Source organism: Artemia sp. Qi Xiang Cuo, chromosome 9 (genome assembly GCF_049724085.1).
Source record: "Artemia sp. Qi Xiang Cuo chromosome 9, ASM4972408v1, whole genome shotgun sequence".
NCBI lineage: Eukaryota > Metazoa > Arthropoda > Branchiopoda > Anostraca > Artemiidae > Artemia > Artemia sp. Qi Xiang Cuo.
The window spans coordinates 19,073,382-19,093,686 of NC_142802.1; the positions used below are offsets into that span (position 1 = coordinate 19,073,382).

Sequence of the window (20,305 nt, forward strand, 5' to 3'; positions counted from 1 at the left end):
TTAGGAAAATGGAACTTTCAGTAATGAATCCAGGGCCATAAACATACTCTGGCAAGGTATTGCCAAGCTTCTATGTTAACTTACTTCTAATTTCTAAGTCTTAGAAGGTATTTCTATGTCGCAATAGGTTTATACCTATTGGAATTTTGACAAAACATCATTTTACCTTAATTCTTAGTTTTCAGTTTCCTTTTCTCTAGTTTTAGTTTTGAAAATACAATTCATGTTATTTGAATAAAGTTTTAAGACCACATCAATAGTTTTTTTTTTCTAAATTTAGGAAATGTATCTGCAGATCTTTAAAACCTGATAAAATTGGGATTGAGAAGGGTTGTGAAGGTGAAAACACTTTTCTTGTACTATATTTAATCAGAAGATTTATTTTCAAGGTTTCACTTTTATAACACAAAGATTGTTACACGTCATCAAGGGTCAGTGCCCTCTAGAGGAAGGAGTGGAGGTAGGTACTTCAAAACACCCTCCTGTGGCATGCTTTAGTCTGTAGATCCATCCCTGAAAGTTTCATTTTCCAAACCTAACCCCTTTCCAATATAGTAATAAATAGTTTGTCTAAAAAGCTACTAAATCCTGACTGTAGGACAGATGTTTGTAAGCACCTGACTGCACCCAGATAACAAATCTACTCATCACTCAATGGGCATTGGTGATGTGTATCAATAACAAACTCCTTAATGCAAAATATTAAAAAGGATAGAATAAATAGTATTTTGACAGGAAGATGCATTATTCCCTTCCCTCTGGAACGTTTTTCTACATATTTCATTCTGGGCTAAATGTTGCCTACACATTGTCAGCAGCATTCAGTTTAGTCTGGTGCTTTGTGAAATATTCTTTTGCCAAACACTATCATGTTAACAATATGACGACTATCCTTAGTACTAAACTTATCCCAGACCAATTGTTTATCAAAAGCTGTCCTGGTCAATACACCGATAGTTTATCTAGTGTTGCAACACACTGATTGCAACATTCTAACCTGAATTATAAGCAAAAGCTAGCAAAGCAAATAAGGGAAGCATTACCACCCTACACAATACTATTACTACTACTACTAATAACTCACTGCAGCACTAAGCTGCTCAAGGCAAAGCACCTTTGCAGAATGCTCCTCTACACTCCAATCTACTCATAGTATACACTCTTTGTCCCCTTTCAAATGCTTTACTTTGAATCATTTTTTAATCTTTTATTGTTCCATAGAACCTGCCTATTTGGGGATGGCATACTTGTCATTTAGCTGCCGGGGGATAGCTGATAAGCACCATCTTTTGCAATTTATTATCCTTCTTCTGTAACCATGACCTAGTCATCTAAAGCTTTCTTTCAGCATAGCCAAGAAAGTGGCATTAAACCACATTTTCTGCATATCTTATTTTTTTTATGTACTGTCAGTCAAACAAGTGTCTAAACCTATCTACAGACATTTCCTCTAGAACATCAAACTTATCTTCCTCAACCTTCTGAAGCACCCACATTTGACCATGATCATTACTATAGCTTCCAATATTCCAATAAAGGTTCGCCAATATATTTTCCTATTCTTCATTTTTTACTTTCATCTGCAAAAAAACGAAAAAAAAAACACTGCACCTCAGCTATTCTACTTTTTACATCTTCACTGCATTCCTTTTTTTTCAATTCATGGTGCAGGTATGCAGCATCCTGCTTGTGCTTCTGTACCCTGCTTGTGCTTATATTATAATTAAGTTTGTACCATATTTGTGCCTTGCTTATATGTTGCTTTATTTTGTAGGTATCCTGGCTCAATAAATCTTATTAATAAAAATATTGCATAGTGTCAGAAGTGGATCTTTCAAGTTATCATGGATGTTCAACAACCAACTATAATTGGGACTCTAGTTCCCTTGCAGAGGAATGGAATCCACTCGAGCAACATGCACAACTTAAGTTTTTTGGACCTCTGTCTAGAAAAACTGAAAAGTCTGTGGACATGAGAAAAGGTACACTTACCTTCAATTTGGACAGGAGAAAAAAGTCAAACATCTTCATTACTTTTGAATTTGTGGATGGCAACGCCCAAAAAATAGAGCCTCTCCTAGCACGGTAACATGCTAGCCCAAAGGAAAATACTCTCTTTGCTAGGCTTCTTTTTCAAAAGCAGGACCAGTTAGAAGTGAAAATGTGGAAAAGTACATTATTGACTTAAAGACATTAGCCAAACTTTGCCTTTACAAAGGAACATGATGACATGATTTATGATCAAATTATCACTGGAAAAAGAAACTAGACAGTCAGAGAGAGACTCCTGGCTGAAGAGGATTTTTTACTTAGAAAATACTGTAACAAAATGCAAAACCCACAAAACAACCCAGTAAGTCCTTCAGCAGAAGGAAATTTATACCTATCAAACAGGAAATACATGCTGTTGCTTGCAGTTGATCCCAAAGCTACTTCTGAAATCAGAGAGAATTCACAAGTAATGCCCCAAGAAGTAAAGAATTCTAATTCTGTGGTGGAGCTTATTCAGCTAAATACTGCCCAGCAAAAGAAAAAAATTGCTCCCAGTAAAATAAAATAAAGCATTTTGCAAAAGTCTGCTGGAGCAAGATTGTGAGTATGGTAGATGATTAAATTCAACAAATTAAAGAATCTGATCAAAGAAAAAATTTTCCTCTGGTGTTGATTCTATTTCAGCTAGGCACCTGCAACTTTTAGGCTCTTTAATCGAACAACATTTAGCACTACTGTTTCAGATGATCTTTGTCCGTGGTGTAGTCCATTTGCAATTTTATATCGGACAAATAACTCCCATCCCTAAAAAAGGCAAAAAAGATACTTCTGTGCAGTTCTTATCGCCCCATTACCGTTTCGTGTACTACTTTCAAGCTCTTTGAGTCATTTTTGATAAAAGACATTGAAGAAAATTGTTCCAACCCTCCTCGTCAGTTTGGGTACCAGCAAGGCTTATGGAGAGCATACTCTCTTTCTGCTTATAAATGTGCCGAAGGATATTGAAGAAAGAGGTGATTTCTTAGTCTTATGTGCACTCGATGTTGCAATAGCCGTTGACTCTTGTATATTCTTGCAGGTTTTGCTTGAGGACCATTTGAAAGGTACTGATGCTGCAATAATTACTTGCTTAAGATACATGTATAGAAATCTGAAGGTTGGAATTAAAGATGGTAGTCAACTATTTCCGATTCTAAAATGTGTATACCAAGAAGCTCCTACTTCTCCAGTTTTGTTTAATAATTGTGTTACTGGTGCTCAGGATAAGTTGAACTGTACATTTATCTTCAAAGATGTTGATCTTTTGTTAGTTACATTTGCGGATGACTTACTAAACTTTTCCTGCACTTTCTAAGGATGCTCTTCAACTTTTGAGCTTCTCTAAGATGAGTACAACCACATTGATTTGAGCTTTAATACTGATATAACAGTTGTTCTACCATTCAGCTATAAAAGGATAGAAATTCAATAAGTCTATCTGGCTCTGAGGTTCCTTTAGCTAGCAGCCTTACTTACCTGGGCATGCCTATTGGAGCAAACCTGAAAGAAACTGTAAACCTGGCAATGAAAAACTATGCTAGTAAGATCTGGGCTGCCTATGCCTCCCTGGCTTCAAACGTGTCATATATGAGTAGAGCTCACTGTTCTCAGTTATATAATAGCCTAACAGTTCCTCACTTACTTGCCCTTGCTCCTGTTTGGTCTTTTTTTAATTCTGGTAAGAGAAAGCAAGTAAGTAAGTATGACGGCACTAGATCCTTAAGGTCGAAACTGGCGGTGCTGATCTCCGTTTCGTGGCCCTTCAGCCAGGAAGTGCAATGGAGGCTGGGGGCCAGCCATCCTGTGCTTTCGCACACCCTTCCTGCTTACCATCCCCGGATTTCTCCAGGTACCCATTTAGAGCTGGGTCGACTCTGGCTAAGCTTAGAGTCACACCACTGACCTGCGTCCCAAACCAAATAACTGGCCACGCCAGGAACCGAACACGTGCCCCTCGTACAAAGAATTCTCAACCCAGCGCACGTCCACTTAGCCAGAACGGCTTCCGAGACTGAAGAAAGAGTTAAGTGGACGGCTTCCGTGAAGAAAGAGAAAGCAAGTTCATCGCCTTTATTTTAAATTTGCAAAGTATTTAATGGAACTTCCAACTTGGACAAGTAGCTCTTTTCTGCAAAGAAAGTATCCATTGGTAAATAAAGCTGGGATTATTGAGAAGCGCATTTGTGATTCCTCTACTGAATGCCAGAAGTCTTCACATCTTTGGTCATTCCTGTTTATCCCTTCTTTGTAGTTGTGTGTTTTTATTTCTGTCTTTTACTCTGTCTTTTTCTGGGCTCTGCCCAGATTTTTGTGATGGGTTATAAATAAAATGAAAAATGATTGAAACAGGCACAATCCCAGGAGAGGATGATACAGTATTACTTACATCTTATACTCCAGAAATATGAGAAGGATGAAGCAATTGTTATCTTCATAATAAACAACCAGCTTCTTCTTTGTTTCAAGCTAGATACAAGTGCCCAAGCTAATATCATTCCTAAATCAATCCTTGATCAGCATAATTTCAAACCAAAACTCAACCTGACTAGTCAATGACTCGCCAGCTATTGTGGATCCAAAACACCAGCTGTTGGAGCTTACAATTTACCATGTTGCCACAAGTCCAGCCAAGCTGTGATCCAAAAATTCTACATTGTTGACTCACCCTCTACTCCCACCATTAGATACAGATCAAGCATCAATTTAGAATTGCTGATCCTCAATGTTTACTCAAGCAAATCCAATATCTGTAAACAAGATCAGTCCAAAACAGTCTTTGAAGGTATTGGTTGTCTGGATGGTGAATAGAGCATCCATCTAAACGATGGTTTGGTACCAATTGCATATCCTGCCCAGAGTTCCTGAAGCACTAGAGTAAACTGCTCCAAAAGCTGACACGCATGGAATGGGTTGATTCAATGGTAATGGTAGAGAAAAGAGATAGAAGTTTTCATTGTGCAAAAATCCATTAGACTTAAACAAATGCATAAAGTAGCCATATTATCCATACCAACAGTGGAAGATGTAACATCAAAATCCATGCTACTACCATCTTTAGCAAAGTGGATGCACAATCTGGGTATTGGTCACTTGCAGTGTCTGAAAGAGCATCTTACATGATGCCATTCAGTACCATATATGGTAGATATCAGTTTTGGAGAATGTGATTCAGTATAATTTCAGCCCAAGATCAGTTTCAAAGGAGTATGGAGGAAACCTTTGAAGGGCTAAATGGTTTAACAGTTATAATTGATGACATCCTGGTATTTGGAAGAACCAACAAAAAGAACAATGAGCAACTGAAAGCTCTCCTAGAACAAGCATTGCAGAAGGGAGTGGAGTTTAACAAGGACAAATGCCAGGTTGGTTTTTAGCAATGTCTATTACTTTAGACACATCATTGGAGCAGAAGGCATGAAGCCTGATTCAGAGAAAATAAAAGCTATCAATCAAAAACTCAGTCACTAAATCCTCAGAAGAGCTCCTCACCCTCTTAGAAATGCTGAATTACCAGGGAAAGTACATACCTAGCTTGTCTGCTCAAAACAAGACCCTCTGTGAAATTGTCAAACAAGACAAATTCAGTTGAGTCCCATGACAAAGTTCTACCTGAGCTTAAAGCTTCCACTGTCTCAAGTAAATCCTTTTTTGACTATACTATTAAAAATATAGAATTGAAAGTTGATACCTTAGGCCATGGCTTGGGAGCTCATCTTTGCTGCTGTGGGAAAGTTGTTGCCTATGCATCTCAAGCATTGAACAAAAGTAATTGTAACTTGAAAATGAGTATGTCATCACTGATCATTAATCACTGGAAACTATCATTGCAAATACAATCCACAAGGCCCCCACCCTTCAGTTCAGAGACTCATGTTGGAGCTTCAGCCTTATGATCTTGACCTGCAATTTTGTCTTAGATCAGAAATTCCTGTTGCTGATGCCTTCTCCAGGCTGCACTTACCTGAAACAGATGACAAACTGCAGAAGGAAATAGATGTATATGTACATTAAGTAATCAGACACATACCAGTGAGTGACAACAAATTGGCAGCTATCAAGCTTGAAGACAATAAAGACTCCCAGCTGAACGCTGTTCTCAAGGCCATGGAGTCTTGATGGCCAAGCTGCAGAAATATTTGCCTGTCAAGCACAGTCAATTATTGGAGCATTCAGAGCAAACTCTTGGCTGGAAATGACACTATCTTTAAATGAAAAAGAATTATGATACCCTAAGCACTACAACCTGAAATTCTAAAACAATTGCATCCCACCTTAGTGTGGAGAAAACAAAGCAAGAGACCTACATGCTAGTACACTGGCCAGGTGTAAATGCTGACATTTAGGAGTATGTTTGAAGAAAAATAACATGTACTAAGGATATGCCATCAAATCAGAATGAGTCTTTAATCAACCATTCCATCCCACCTCTTCCCTGGCAGAAGATTGAATCTGACCTTTTCAAGGGGAATGGAGCTCATTTCTTGATCACTGCAGATTATCAGAGCTGTTTTTCGTAAGTTGATATGTTGAGCAGCTTAACTTCAAACAAATACAGCAATTAGTAAACTGAAAACCCATTTTGCCAGATGCAATATACCATTGACATTCATAATAGATAATGGTCTGCAGTACTCCTCAGCAGAGTTTCAAAGATTTACAGAGGCATCAGGATTCATGCACATCAAATCCAGTCCCATCTACCCAAAGTCAAATGGCCTAATTGAGGAACCAGTGCAGACAGCTAACAACCTTATGACAAAGGCATCTGAAAACAGTGATTACCCCTACTTGGGACTACTGGAGCATATGAATACACCTTTAGATGGCCTTACTTCCTTGCACAATCCCTTCTGAGTCAACAGTTGCAATCAAGTTTATCATCTACAAAAGAAAGTAGAACCTGTTGAAATATTCCTGAGAAATTATGAGAGAATACAATGGTGGCCAGAGTGTCATTATGACAAATTAGCCAAAACACATGCCCCTCTTGAAGTAGATGACTATGTGTGCATGTGAACTTCCCCACAAATTGTTTGGAATCTAGCAAAGATTGTTGATCATTCAAGGAAGCCAAGATCATATACAGTGGTATCAGAAGAGGGATCAGTAGTAAGAAGGAACAGATAACACCTTTCAAGTCCTTCACTATACAGTCTTGATGATCATACACCTCCAGGTCAGCTTTGCCACAAAACAAATCTTCTAACAAGCTTGCTGGAACAAATTCCATGTCTCCAGCAGAGTCAAATCATGAAAGCTGCAGATCCCTCTTATCCCAAACACCACCACTGCTAATAGCAAAAATGTAAAACCTAATGAAGGTTTTACCACTGCAAACACCACCACCACTAATAGCAAAAGATAAAACCCAATGCAGGTTTCAGGGGGCCTTCAGAGACAGGATCTGTATTATGGATAGTAGTTTTCTTGAACCAACCAGAACATGGATTAGAAGAGCTGTCACGCCACCTGAAAAGCTCAACCTATAGGCACAGTTATTGTAAGAGGAAGACATATGATGTTATTGAATATAGTTAGTGAGTAGTAGCACATACAAGAAGCAAGCCTATTTCCTTCTCTATCTAGGCCTTGGTGAAGGTAGTTAATATATAAGAAAATGAAGATATATAGAAGTAGTAGTACATACAAGAAGCAAGCCTAGTGTCTTTTTATGTATACCTTTATGAAGGTAGTCAACAATAATGTGTAAGCCAGATGAGTTTGGTTCTAGTGATTGCTGACTGTTCACCTCAAAGTAATAAGGATCTTTCAAAGAACAAAAGAAAGAAGGTTGTTATCCTGTTATGCTTAAGCTTATGTACCCTGCTTGTGCTTTAAGCCTTGCTTATGTGTTGCTTTATTTTGAAGGTAGTCTGGGTCATTAAATCTGATTAATACAAATATTGCAAGGTACTTTTTAGTATTTGATATGTTGATGGTAATTTAAATTACTCCATCACACAGCTGTTGAGTCTGTTGTAAATGGCTGTTCAATGGAAGATAAGACAGATTGGCTTCTGAATGGAACCATGGAAGACAGAGTGGGATGTAATCAAGTCAATGGCTCCCAATCCTCACTAACCAGCAACTCTGCAGGATTTTTTTCCTGACTTTGCTGGACAGAGGGATTTAAAATGATTTAAGGAATATTTTTTAAAGGATTCAATAGAAAGACTTTTAGGGATTCCTTCCCCCCCCCCAGGAAAATCATTCAAAATTGAGGTTGCAGTTTTGACAAAAAGCTGTTCTTCAAGAGCTTTGATCTTAAGTGTGTCATTCTTAAGATAATTAGACTGGGCTGTGCAACTGTGTGCCTACTTTGTTGGTTAGACAATAGAGGCATAATGCAAGAATGCTTCATAGAAGGAGGTTAATTTACATATTTGCACAAAACAGCGGTTAACACTACATCAGACCTTCCACTAACAAACTGGAGAGACATGGGTAATGATTGGACCTGCTTTATTCTGGACCTTTTAAAATTGTGTCTACAATGTTATTAGAGCACTAGTATACAGCAGGTATCCCCATTTGGTAATAGATATGATGAAAGGGGTCTGCGGCTAACTGAGGTGGGTTGTAGAAGACTTTTGCAGGAAAGTGATCCCCAGCTTTCTCATCCAAGACATTCTATTCAATCATTATATTTTTTATGTTTAGAGGTGGCTATGTATGTTGCAGTTTTATTGGCAAAATGATATAGAGGGCTGACAAGATTTTCTCCCATGCCATTTGTATAGAGAAGATAAAGCATAGGTCCCAAGATACTACTCTGGGGTATACCTGCCTTTATTGCACACTTACAGCATTGCAACTATTGAAGGCAACCTACAGTGAACAATCAGAAAGAAGCTCTCAATTACATTTAACAGACTTCCATGTACACAACACATGTATTTCTTTAGTGGGCTGCAATGCCATTCTCTGTAGAAAGCTTTAGGGATCTCAAACTGATGTTGTTTTCTTTTTCTTGAAGTTTCATCTACTTTATAATTAAAACTGAATTGTCAAAACCTTATTTCACTAATATGTTTGTCTATGGCCTTTGATTCATCTGCATAATCATAGTCTATAAGAATTTTTTTTTTCCTATTTGATCCCATTTTCTCCTATAGCCTTTACAAGTTCCCTTGGACAAAGTGCATTAAAATAACCTACATAAACAGGATAAACTCATTTCCTGCCTTACCCAAAACAATATTATTCATGTTATTTGCAGGAATTTTATGGGATATTTGAAACTACAGCATGAGAGCCACAGAATGGTAGAAGGTGGTAGCATCCTAGGGTCAGACATCTATATGGAGAATATTTCTGGGAGTAGGGTTAATAAAAAAAAGGTACTTGTCTATTATAGTAACCACACCCAAGAAGTGCTCCAGTAACAAACAAGAAAAACAATTAGAAAGGAAATATGTAAATCTGCCCAATCCAACTACAAGAATAAGGTCAAAGAATTGTTTACCAATAAACCCAAAAATTGGTATTCCAAGGTAAAGAAGTTGTGTGGTTGGAGTCTAAACCAGCTTGATTTCAACCTACCTGAATCCCCAGAAGTTACTGCTAATAATCTTAACAAGTTCCTTGCTTCCATCATCCAGAGCCTTCTGGCACTGTCTTATCAATTATCTACTGATGATCTCCCACCTGGTTTCCCCTCCAAATCTCTGTCTGAGATAATAAGAAGAATTAGGAAACTATGAAAACAAGTGTCTGCCCTTTAGATATCCAGTTTCCTCTATTAGTGCTTTCAGTGACTTCCTTTTAAAGCCCATGTCTGGTATTTTCAATAAGATTACTGAGTCTGGCCAACATCCACAAATTGGGTTTCATATCCCCCTTAAAAAAGAAAGACAGAAAACCTGGTTTTGAAGGTGTTTGTCCTAAATCACTCACTTCTTATTCTCCAAACTATATGAAGGATTCCTTGCAGATTGCCTAAATAAAAAATACTACCTCTTACTAACCTGAGACAATTTGGAAATATCAAATCCACTTCTACTTCCCATTACTTGTTTTTCTTATTGACTCAATAGGGAAAATTCTCAAAAAACCTACTTGCTGGCTAAATTTAATTTTCATTGACCTTGTTAACCACAAAATTTTAGTTGATAAACTTGTAACTGATTTCAATATTGATTCTTTCCTGATTAAATTAGTTAACTCCCTCCCTGTCCATAATGGAGTATCCCTAGGTACTCCCTAGGTCCCCTCCTTTTTTGTTATGATAAATACTCTTACTAAGGAATTTCCCAACAGATGGAAATTTGTGGATGACCTATCAGTTGTTGAAACCTGCTACAAAAACTTAGTAAGCAACCCTATGAGCATCCTCAATGATACTACAGATGACACTGCAAACTTAGACATGAGAGTAAACCCCTCTAAATTTATGATAATGCCAATATGTTTTCTTAAAACCTCACCCCTATCCCCAGATATTCTTGTGTCACCTTTTAAATTACTTGGGGTTACAATTTTCTATAATTTAAAGTGGGATATCACACATTAAAGATATTGTCTATACAGCTAATACATCCATGTCTCTCCTTATACTCTTGAATAAAATTAACTTCCCCCAATTCCATTCTTTAAGGATCTTTAATTCCTTTGTCTGCTTGTATCTTGAACCATATTTGGTTCATTATACCAATGTGAGCAAAAAAGCAGAACATTTTTGCATATAATTAAGGTGTATATCCCCAATAAACATCTCAGTTATTTTAACCTAGAGGTTTTGGATTTACTCATTGAATCTACCTAGAAGTTTCATATAAAGCCTAAGATTATATCTGACCCTAGTATGGGTAAGAAGATGGGATGCAATTGCCCTACTAGCAACCATTGTACTGGAAAAGTGTTGAATGGAGAAACATCTGGTAGCCTACCATATTACTCTTTGAATATTAGTCCACAATACCTCTAGGGTTGCATTGAGCAACATTAGGGAGGGGGTGACTGTTATAGCAGTGATTGCTACAGAGCATTGAATGTGCCAAGGGAATCTAATAGGGTAAATTTTTTGTTATTCATATTATTGAGTTATGAATAAAGTAAACATACCACTGGATGCCTTTTTTATGCTCTTTCTAAATATAATAATCAATTTTGTTGGAAATGAATTCTATCCCCACCCCTATATATACCAGTCCAGGGTATATATTAGCACATTAGGGGGGGGGGGAATTTTAACTTACCTCTCATTTACATAAAAAATAAAAATTACCCCCACCCCCCTAATGTTCAAATATATACCCTGAATTGGTATATATAGGGGTTGGGGTAAAATTCATTTCCAACAAAGATTAGTATTATACTTGGAAAGAGCATAAATAGGCACCAAATGGTATGTTTACTTTATTCATAAGTCAATAATATGGATAACAAAAAATTTACCTCTATGGTAAATATTTTCTATCTGGTCTCTCTCTACAACACAAATTTACCACACCCCTCCTTACTGGTTGGTCATATGTGCATCTTTATCAGCTTACTTAACAAACTTTACACATTATTGAGGCTAGCAGGCCTAACCTAAGAGTAGTCTATTTTTCTGTCTAGGCCATAATATTTTAGTAGGCTAGCCTAGTGTTACAGTCTAGGCCTATTGTTTAAACAGACTAATTTATCAACAGTAAGTATTGAACTCAATTTTCAAAATGAACAAAATACATGAGAAACAAAGAAATACATGATTATTACAAACGTTACCCAACAAAGATAGGCTAGATCTGGCACTAGCCCAATGAAACAAATTATAACCTAGGCTATGACTCAGTTGGCTAGCTGATCATTATAGAGTCTACTAGTCATTAGTAATATAGGCTATAAGTTCTTTTTCAATCAAATAGCAATACGATTTGTTTAGCCTTAAAAAAGAGAATACTACAGCTTAAAAGTATATAAAACTAATTGGTGAAATAGAACCCTTTTCAGTCAGAATTTATTGAACGTTTGGTACGTTGTCATAACGTTTAGACTAGATGCCGCTGAAGTAAAAGCATTGACAAATTCGAATTATTTCTGCTTGATAAAATTAGCTAAAACCTTGAATCAGCCAAATTATGAACAGCTTTCGTACAACATAATTGACCCGAAACTCAAAAACGAAGAAGATGGAATATAATTACCCACAAGTAAGAGTTGTATTAGCACCATCTCACACCTCTTAAACGCTAATGTGTCATTCGCACCTTCTTGAAAGCGAAATGTACTTTAAACAAGTTTTTTCTTTATTACAAAGCTGACAGATTAAAAACAGCCCAAACTTTAGACCTTAGACCCTGCTGTGCCAGCAGAAGCACCCAGGCCATCCATGCAGAGCCACCAGTCATCCCGCATACGTGCCGCTGCACAAATGTCTTCCTATTGGGATTGCACCGTACTGTAAATGTTAAACAGGTCCCGTTGGTAGGTGCAGCACAAGGCTTTTTTTAATCACCTCTCATGCAGATTCCCAGAGATTGTCATTCTAAGATCTGTCTCGGGATCCTATCATCCTTCATACAGATCAAGTGCACAAAGATTCACCACCTTCATTGCCGAATGACGTATGTGACCATGGGATGGCCTGAGATAAAAAGGACTGTCTGGTTTCTGACGTAACCTCTCCAGTTTATGTTCATGATCCTCTGAAGGCAGTTGTTTTCGATGGAAAGACTCTGTCTCTGTTGTTGGTGATTTCCTGCACTTGCTGCTGTAGAGAAGTGAAAAAAGTAAGTTGCTATTGAACAGCCTCAATTTCAACTTCATAGAACCCTTTTCAATCATCATATTAACTTCAATCGGTTTAAAGTTCCACTGGATTGCCCTACACTCAGCTGCACTTCCTGCTCGCTCTATCCCGAATTTTCCTACTATACTAGCAAGGTACCTGAATTCTACGACCTGCTCAACAGTTGGATCTTCACATTCTAAATCCAGGGGAAGGGGAGCAGTTGTCACCATGCTCTCTGTCTTTTCTGAGTCAATCTTGAGGCTAAGTAGAGCATTTTCACAGATAGCGTTAGGAAGCTCAGCCTTGTTCCTCTCTATCAAAATAATACCGTCAGCAAAATCAGGTCGTCTTGTATTTTGGGTTCTCTACTTTGGATACAAAATTCTGTTCAATCACAGAGAACGCTACCGAGCACGAGAACAAAGAGGAAAAGAGAAAGAACATAGCCCTGTTCTGCACTGGTTTTTCCTTTCTAATACTTTCCTTTCATATATGCAGAAAATCAATTCATAAATCCTTTATTGATTTGCCTATTCAAAATATGTATTACTTCAGCAGACAAACGAATTGCTTCAAAAATTACCAACTTCCACTAAAAACTCCTATCTAGTTATGAATTTTCTACAATTTTGAAGGTAACGGGAGGCTAAAGGGAAAGTATTGAACAAAAGGGTCCTTGTAAATAGTTATACACAACTGAAAATCACAAATGTATTCATTCTAAGAAACTTTTTTCTTGTGTCTTTATAAATTTGATTAGTAGTATGATTATTCTGTTGAGTTGTTATGAAAAACTAAAACAGCAGACTGCTCGAAATACTTATCATTTTTAGCAAAGCACAAATGACGTTCAGGCCCCTGGGTGCTATTATGGGGTTGTTTTGATTGAATTTGATCTTCAAACAAGATTGGCTGACAAATAAATTTCCAGAAGGTGGTCCTTCAACTCTGCCAGTGTCTCTACTCTTGAAACTGACTTTGGGGTGAAAGGGCGGAAGTTCCGACCAGGAGAAAGGCGACCCCTTGGTTCTTACTGTGCTGAAGTTAACATCCAAGAATCGTACCTTTTTTCAATCTCAAGTAAGCTATTATGCCGTCGGCGAAGTTTAGTAAAAAAAAAAAAAAAATGTACAAGGAGAAGAATTGTCCCAGGATACTACTCTGGGGAGCAAAAGCTGTCATCACCTGCCCATGAAAGAAAAACTTTTAACCACACAAAATGGCCGAAGCACAGATCGCACATGATTTGGGCTTCTTTGGCATATCTCCACGCCCAACACTACGGAAAGTCTTAGATGTGTTTAAAAACAGAAGCCTTAGGTAGCATCCCTTAGCCAGAAGCTTGATCCACTAGATTGTCAAATGGCAATCTAACGTATACCGCTACCACCGATACATATACGGTCGGTCAATTAGGAAGACTCACAAACAGGTACTAAAAAAACGTCGTGCAGGCAAGACATTCTTAGGCTTTCCTAATAATACGGAGGATCTTGAGGTGAATTTATTTATTCAGTCTTACATGGCATGCGTTTAAAAAGGATATTCATTTGAAAAAAAGGACTTTGCGTAGAGCCTTAACCCATGTTGAATAAGCTTGTGGCAATTGTTCTTTTGGTAATTTTTGGTGTTCAATAGGTATTTGCAATTCTTTAATTGCGTTCAAAAGCGCTTATAAAAGACAGAGGGAGGGAGAGAGAGAGAGAGAGAGAGAGAGAGAGAGAGAGAGAGAGAGAGAGAGAGAGAGAGAGAGAGAGAGAGAGAGAGAGAGAGAGAGAGAGAGAGAGAGAGAGACGAGAGAGAGAGAGAGAGAGAGAGAGAGAGAGAGAGAGAGAGAGAGAGAGAGAGAGAGAGATAGAGACCGAGAGAGAGAGAGAGAGAGAGAGAGAGAGAGAGAGAGAGGGAGAGAGAGAGGGGAGAGAGAGAGACACACAGACAGAGAGACAGGCACGCAGAGAGAGAGAGAGAGAGAGAGAAAGTGAGAGAGAGACAGACAGACAGACAGACAGAGAGAGGGAGAGAGAGAGAGAGAGAGAGAGAGAGAGAGAGAGAGAGAGGAAATGCAATTCCATTTATTAAAAATATTAAGCAATAATAGAGCCATGTCAATCAATAACGAACCTAAATGAATTTAAAAGAATGTTTTCCAAAAAAGAAGCTTTTCAAAGAAGAGTAAGGAGCCAAGCCAAAGACAAGCCAAAAAATAATAAAATAGTTCAAACTCAAAACAAAAATAGTTCAAACTCAAAACAAACAGAAAATAATATCAATGAGCAAATGAAACCCCAACGAACAGAGATTAAAATGAATAATCGTACCAAACATAGCAGATACTGATGCAGATGACTAAATGAAATGGAAAAGAAACAGAGACTAAACTGAAAAATCAGGTCAAACTTAAATAAGAACCTCACAGGTTCTGTTTTAACAACATATGTCGTGTTTAATAAAATGCGACTGACACTCAAGCCGTTTACAGGGCTAAGAAGGGATGGGGAGGAGTGTCATTACTCTTATTTTGCAGACCCTGATTACCCTTGTGATTTATTACTCTGGCCTTTAGAAGGTTAAGGGGTGGTGGTCCTATTCTTCTTTGTGTTAATTTCTGTTTATTATAAGTTTGACTTGATTATTCATTCTTGTTTCTCTTCGTTTTGAGTTTGGTTTATTTATTAATAGGAACTTCTGTTAGTCTTAGGTTAAAATTATTGTATCACTTTATGTTTGCTTGGTTTAGATTTAAATATGGCTCTTTATTTTTATTTGAAAAACTTCTTTTCAAAAAAGTTTGTTTTAATTACTCCTAAAAGTGAGCACTAAAAAGCATTCTATAACCAAAGTCAACCCAAGACTCAGCTTAGTGTGATTAACCGATTTCCCACAAAAACATTTTCCAAGAGTTCTAGGATCTGTGTAAACATTCATTTCTAGAATAGAAATGAATATAAATTCAAATGAAGATTTGAAAATAAATTGAAAGTAAAATGAGTAAAGATTTGCATAAATTTTCGTTTCTAGTCAAACTTTATCAAGTTCAAGATGATACGGGCATCCCCTACCTCTCAGGAAAAAACAACCTGAACAATTTTTAGCACAATTTCACAATATTTTTTTCTATTGGGGACGTAGGTGGGTTCCCCCTGAATTTGTGGGACTTTTCGTTCAAATTATCAAATAAGGCCTTTTCATTATTGCCCTTCACCCTGAACAGAAATTCTGGCGCTCATGCCAAGTAAGAGACATCTCTGATCTAATTTGCAATCGAGGTCCTAATTTGCGAAATTGGATTACAGAAACAAACAAATAAATTTTCAGCCGTTGCAGCTTTTGGATACAATCACAACAAATAGAAAAGGCTTTGCTAGACCTTTTTCGCAAGAATCTGTCAGACACAACTTTTCACAATGTAAAAACTGATATAATTTATGATAATTATGCCGATACACGAAACATTCACTTATAAATATTAATATTACAGCCATTTTTCAAAAAGATCTCTTCAAAGAAAAGGAATAACATGAGGGTAAAAAAAATATAAGAGGATCAGAAATACAGCAATGTAAGAATTCAAACTTAAACGAACTAAAATCATTACGAATGACTAAACGAAACCACCTTAAAACAAACAGATATTATTACAAGAGTTGAGCAACCGCTCTTCAAATCCCCTTAACACAAGTTTTTAGCTGGTAATTCCCATTCGTTTTAAATTCAACTTGATTATTAACTCTAATTACTATTTGTTTTATCATTCATTAGTTCATTCATTGTCATTTCTGATCATTAACAGTTTGACTTTATGATTTAATTTCCAGTCTTTTAATATTGCTCTACTTGTCTTTGAAACTTTTTTGAAAATTGTTTTTAGATTTGTTTTTTTTTATAATCTTTCCTGTTTTGTTTTGTTGAGACTGTTAGCGTGTTTGAACAAATGCAGGTCGAGGTCATCTATAGAAAAAAAAAACTCTTTGCGCAATCTTAAAACAAAATCAACTTTCTATCTTTTTAAGTAATATTAACTTAAAGAACATTGCCATAAAATAAGTCTAATAAAGGAAAGTAAAGAATCGTGAAACCTAAATTGAGCTAAAATAAATTAACTAAATCAACCCAAAACAAACAAAAATGACTACAAATGAATGAACAAAACTTAAAATGATCAGAAATTAAAAGAACCTCAAATATAGATGAAAGATACTCCTAGGGAAGAATAGATCGATCCTAAAACAAAGTCAAATTACAATGAATAATCAAGTCAAACAAAAAATGAAAAGAAACTACCACATACACAACCCTAGACCCTCAATAGGGCAGACTGTCATTTGCGCTTTATTGAAAACAGTCTTTACTTGGTTTTGGGGGGCAGTGCCCTTACTCTTATTTTGTGGTAATTCCTATTCGTTTTAGGTTTGACTCGGTTATTCACTCAGATTCTATTCGTTTTAGGATTCACCTAATCATCCATAGCAGTATTATCCTTATGATTGATTTGATTATTCATTCTAATTTCTGTTCGTTTTGGATTTCATTTATTCTTTCACAGTAACTGTTTTCTTATTTTTAAGTTTGACTTCTTGTACGACTATTTTTGCTCGTTTTAGAATTCTTTACGGCACTTTACTTTTCTTTGAAAAATGTTTTGAATTAATCTTTGTCCGTTTTTTTTTAACTGACATAATTTTCTTATTGGTTAATTATAGGAATTTTCATAAATTATATTTAATTTATCTGCTAACAAATTAAAATTTTGGATTGTAATTAGAATTGTGGGCAAAATTTTTATATTCTGTCAAAACGTTCGATCAGCCGTAGATTTGTGAAATATTTCTTTAATAGTATTTTTATTACAAAGTTTTGGGAGGCTGGGCCAGGGGATGTTTATTCATACAGATTAAAAATCTGTGTAATCTTAGGTGTTCTATAAAGCCGAAAACATCCTATAGACACCCCTGAACATAAACATGTCATAATCTCCCATTTTAATAAAAGAACCTTTTCATGCATGTTTTATTTTTTGTAGCTAATTGTTTCATTAAATGAGTGCATGTCAGAGGCGTTTAAAAAAAAGAGTTATGTTTTGTTGTCTTCAAAGTGAAGAAAACAGGCTTACGTGCCAATGCAACCGATAAGTTCCTTCAATTTTTATCTTGATTAATTAAAAAAACTTTTTCCCCCAAATAAGTTTTTCAAAGAAAAGTAAAGAACTCCATTAAACCAAAGATGAGCAAAAATAAAATCAAATAATCTAAGAAGCGTGAAACTACCACAAATCAGCATCGATAAATAAATGAAACCCAAAACGATCAGAAGTTACAATAAATAACCGAGTCAAACTCAAAACGAGAAGAAATTAATTTGAGCAGGGCTCAAAACCCCTATGCGTTCCCAAGGCCAGAATTTAATTTGCACTTTACTGAAAAAACATAATTTTTTTTACTTTTGTAACTATAATAAATCAAATAACATTAACGTTTTGATTACTAAACATCAGTATATGTATATTATTAAATAAAAAAAAACAATTTTTTTAGACTGAAAGTAAGGAGCGACATTAAGACCTAAAACGAACAGAAATTATTCCGTATATGAAAGGGGCTGTCCCCTCCTCAACGCCTCGCTCTTTACGCTAAATTTTTTTATTTTTTAAAAAAATAAATTTTTGAAACAGATTCAAACTTTATCTTAAAGAGCGTGGCGGTGAGGAGGGGACAGTCCCTTTCATATACGGAATAATTTATGTTAGTTTTAAGTTTTAATGTCGCTCCTTACTTTCAGTTTAAAAAACTAGTTTTTTTTATTTAATTTCTGATAGTTTTTTAGTTAATGCAGCTTTTATTTTGGCTCACCGTCATTGAATAAGTAAACAAAATTTGCATAAAAATTTTACTTTTCTTTTGCTAAATGGCTGTCTCTAAATTTGCTTCTGACGTAATTTACAAATTAACTTACGTAACGAACTTCTATATTAGTATATTTTTCTTCTGGAAAAAAAATACAAAGTTGCAGATTTTTGCAGATATGAGCTTGAAACCTCTGTAATAGGGTTTTCCGATACGCTGAATCTGACGGTGTGATTTTCATTAAAATTCTTTCATTTGTAGGGGATGTTTCCCCCCTCTTTAAAAAATCAGGTAAATTTTCTCAGGCTCGTAGCCTTTGATGAGTAATACTAAACTTAATAAAAATTTATATATTTAGAATCAGCATTATAAGCCCATTCTTTTGATACATTTATTGACATAAAAATTCCGTTTCTAAAAGTTTCGATTACTATTGAGCCGTATCGCTTGTTTTTTTTTTTTATTATTATTACGTATATATTATTACGTATATGAGGGGGGTTCTCCCCTTAGTCAATACCACGCTCTTTACGTTAAACGTTAAAACAATTAATTCACAGACCACTGAACAACAAAGGCCGTTTTATTAGAATAGATGGTTCTTTTGAAAGCACTAAAAAAATTGTAGCGCGAAGAGCGAGGTATTGACTAGGGGGCAAACCCCCTCATAGACGTAATAATTTCTTTTCGTTTTAAGATTTAATGTTGCTTCTTACTTTCAATTAAAAAAACTTGTTTTTTTTTATTTAATTTCTGAACGTTTTTTAAATAATTCTTGGAAATCCGGCACCCCCTTCATAGAAATGTCCCTTAACCCAAAGAAACATCCCCCACTGAAAGGGGGACATACTTCCCAATAACCAATACATTATGTAAACAATGGGCAAAGTTCATAACTTGCAGCCTTTCCCCTGGGACCTGTGGGGGATTAAGTCATCCTAAAAGACATATTTATTAGATTTTAGACTATGCTGAATAAAATGGCTAGCTCAAAATTTTAATTTGGTGACTTTGAGAAAAAATGAGCATGGGCGGGGGCCTAGTTGCCCTCTATTTTTTTGGTCACTTTAAAAGGGCACTATAACTTTTAATTTCCGTTCCAATGAGTCCTCCTACGATATTCTAGGACCACTGGGTCAATACAATTACCACTGGGGAAAAGAAGAAAAAAATAAATAAATAAACCCGCATCCGTGATCTTTCTTCTGGCAAAAAATGGAAAATTCCACATTTTTGTAGATAGGAGCTTGAAACCTCTACAGTAGGGGTTCTCTGATACGCTGAATATGATGGTGTGATTTTCATTCGTGCTTTTAGGGGGTCCTTCCCCCTTTTTTCGAAAATCAGCCAAATTTTCTCAGGCGCGTAACTTTTGATGGGTAAGATTAAACTTGATGAAACTTATATTTTTCAAATCAGAATTAAAATTTGATTCTTTTGATGTATCTATTGGTATCAAAATTCCGTTTTTTAGAGTTTCGGTTACCATTGAGCCGGGTCACTACTTACTTACAGTTCGTTACCACGAACTGTTTGAAACTGACAATGCACATTCATTTGTATTTTTTCAGTAAAGTGCAAATTATGTTCTAGCCTTGGGAGGGCATAGGGGTTTTGAGCCCTACTCATGTTAATTTCTGCTCGTTTTGAGTTTGACTTGGTTATTTATTGTAATTTCTGTTCGTTTTGGATTTCATTTATTTATTGATACTGATTT

At 36.1% G+C, this 20,305-nt stretch overlaps 2 protein-coding genes across 2 annotated transcripts in view; one reads left to right on the forward strand and one right to left on the reverse strand.

The window, feature by feature from the left end:
• LOC148948400 (uncharacterized) overlaps window positions 1–5,865 on the reverse strand; it is a 111,863-nt gene extending 105,998 nt beyond the window's left edge. Inside the window, exon 1 of the mRNA XM_089094497.1 lies at window positions 5,720–5,865. The gene's annotated coding sequence lies outside the window, so the exon portion shown is untranslated. The remainder of the gene's footprint in view (window positions 1–5,719) is intronic.
• The window catches only part of LOC148948399 (pentatricopeptide repeat-containing protein 2, mitochondrial-like), a 447,312-nt gene that overhangs the window by 152,995 nt on the left and 274,012 nt on the right, over window positions 1–20,305 (forward strand). The gene's annotated exons all lie outside the window — the stretch shown is intronic.